General features: G+C 36.8%; 1 protein-coding gene across 1 annotated transcript in view; it reads right to left on the reverse strand.

Moving 5' to 3' along the window:
- The window catches only part of SLAIN1 (SLAIN motif family, member 1), a 71,662-nt gene that overhangs the window by 41,802 nt on the left and 27,333 nt on the right, over positions 1 to 2,527 (reverse strand). The gene's annotated exons all lie outside the window — the stretch shown is intronic.

Consider the following 2,527-nt stretch of genomic DNA (forward strand, 5'->3'; position numbering starts at 1 on the left):
ACTAAGGACTTCAATTAATCATTTTGAAAACTAATAAGTAAAAATTATTTTTTAAGTAAACACACTAGTGAATATGAAAGCAATACTGCAAGCTGACACTTCAACTGATACTACACCTTCTCCTGAAGGTAACAGGTGGGGCTGGTAAGGAAAATGTTGCAAAGGCCCCGCCCCATCTTAAATTATTCAAAAACCAAAACAGATATCAAAAAAGCAGTAATTGTGTCATTGGGTTCAAAAAGAATTAAACATCCATTTACTTTAGCAACAGTGTCTATTATGTGTCAGGTTCCCTCCCAGGAGTCAGGGAACTGGTAATCAACAAAACAAAGTCCCTATCCTTGGGCAATTTATATTCGATCTAATGATAACAACCCTAGTCTCCAAAAAAAAAAAAAAAAAAGCTCAATAGTATCTGTTACTTGAAAATCCTGACCCTCCAGGAGAGAAATGAAGTCTACAAAATGTTTGTTGTTGTTTGTTTTAGCAGCTGGTCAGTTCAGGGATATGAACCTATGACCTTGGTGTTATAAGGCTGCGCTTTAACCAACTGAGCAACTGGCCAGCCCTAACCAAAATATTTTACTAGAGGGTTACTGAAACTTCTAAAATATGAAATGCTCACATTATTCCAATGAAATGTTTATACTGTGTTATGAATAAGTTTAAAACCATAATTTCTGTATCTTTTAATTAACACTGACAAAGGACTTTCTTAATTGGAAGCCAATAAGCATTCTTCAATACAGGAACTATATGAATTTCTCCCTATTCTCCTACAAAACTACACTAGAATGACAGTTAAACTCAAAGTCTTATAAACCCACAAGGAAGAGTGAACCAGAAAGGAGATAATATCAGACTAAGGTAGGTCACAATATCTTACATGAAAAAAAAAAGAAAAGAAACATCAGGCACTTGGTCTAAAATCTCAAAAGAAACCATCAATTAGAATTATTTACATTAAATTTAACAAAAGTTTGTCCTCTATTTTTTAAAACCAACCTTGTGTGTAAATCTACCTTGTGTGCAAATGAGCTAAAGCAGAGATCAGCAAGCTGTGGCCTGGTGTGGCCCAAATCCAGCCTGCTCCTGTTTCTGCAATACCCACTAGAGAAGAATGGTATTTAGAGTTTTTAATGATGGGGGGCGGGATTGAAAAGAAGAATGTATTTCATGATACGTAAAAAATCATGCGAAATTCAAATCTCAGTATCCATAAATAAAGTTTTATTGAAACACAGCCTTGCTTATTAATTTTTGCATCTATGGCTGCTTTCCAGTGACGGCCAAGCTGAATAGTCACCACAGACTTTACAGCCTGAAAAACCTAAGATATTCACTATCTGGCCCCTTTCAGAAAAAGGTTGTTCACTTCTGAGTTGAAGGACTAATTCTGAATTTCACTTGAATTTTACTTCTAATTACTGAACCAAATTCATATATAAAAGTGTACACATAAGCCCATGAATCAAGGGTTGTTTTGAGTAAGGAACTTTAGGGAAGGTCCATACAACTCTTGAAATAGAAAAGTCCAGAGGGATTTAATGCTTTGCTTAGGGTCACTACGGTAAATGGGAACACTACTGACAATGGGATGGTTGCTCTATCAGATAAGCATTTGCCACCAAAGTTGCCACCTTAATATGCCCGTGTTCCTATACCACTCTTCAACTTTATATTATTAAATCACTTATTTCATTTTAGTTAAAATGTCACTAAAGCATTCCTGTTAGTTTGACCTCCCCAAATATTTAGAACAGATTTCTGTTGATAATTACTTATGACCACGCCAACACAGCAGTACACAATACTGGTTAAGGACAGAGTCTCTGATGTCAGGGAGACCCAGCTTCTGACTCTGTCCCCAAGGATCACTCTGGCCTTGTAATCCTCTGAACTTTCCTAAACTTCACTTTCCTCACCTCTAAAGGTAAAATGTAGTACCTGCTCCAGACAAGGACATTTAAACTGGATGTGACGAAGGATGTCAAGAACTTAAGATACTGACTGTCATAGAATTAATAACTCAAGAAAAGTTACCTATCATACTTTGTCTTAACCATTCACTATCCTTGAAGAGCTTCACAGGCAACTTTCTCAAATTTTAGTGTGCTCAAGAATCACACTGGCGAACTTGTCAGTGCAGATTCCCTTGGCCCTACCCTCAGATACTAATTCCCCTATAGGCAGGAGGCAGGAATCTGTACTTGCAAAGCTTATGCATGATTTGGATGCAGGCAGTGCATGGAATGGAAACAGTGTCCCTAAACAATGAAATAGCGAGAGGTTAAGAGACAAGCCAAAAACCTGAATAGTCACAGCTTTAAGTAGCCTACCATTATCAAAAATAGCAAGGAGCTGAGTACCACTCACTCCTTTTGCTGTTTTTCCTTCTACAACTGTCTTTTTTTTTTTTAACTTACACTTCTGTTGAGCTCCATATTAATTACTGTTGTGTGCAATATGAAGATTATTTCCCAGTCCATAAAGGTTAGGACTTCCAGTGATATGTCTAAACACTGAA

Source organism: Galeopterus variegatus, unplaced genomic scaffold, assembly GCF_000696425.1.
Source record: "Galeopterus variegatus unplaced genomic scaffold, G_variegatus-3.0.2 Scaffold802, whole genome shotgun sequence".
In the NCBI taxonomy this organism is placed as follows: domain Eukaryota; kingdom Metazoa; phylum Chordata; class Mammalia; order Dermoptera; family Cynocephalidae; genus Galeopterus; species Galeopterus variegatus.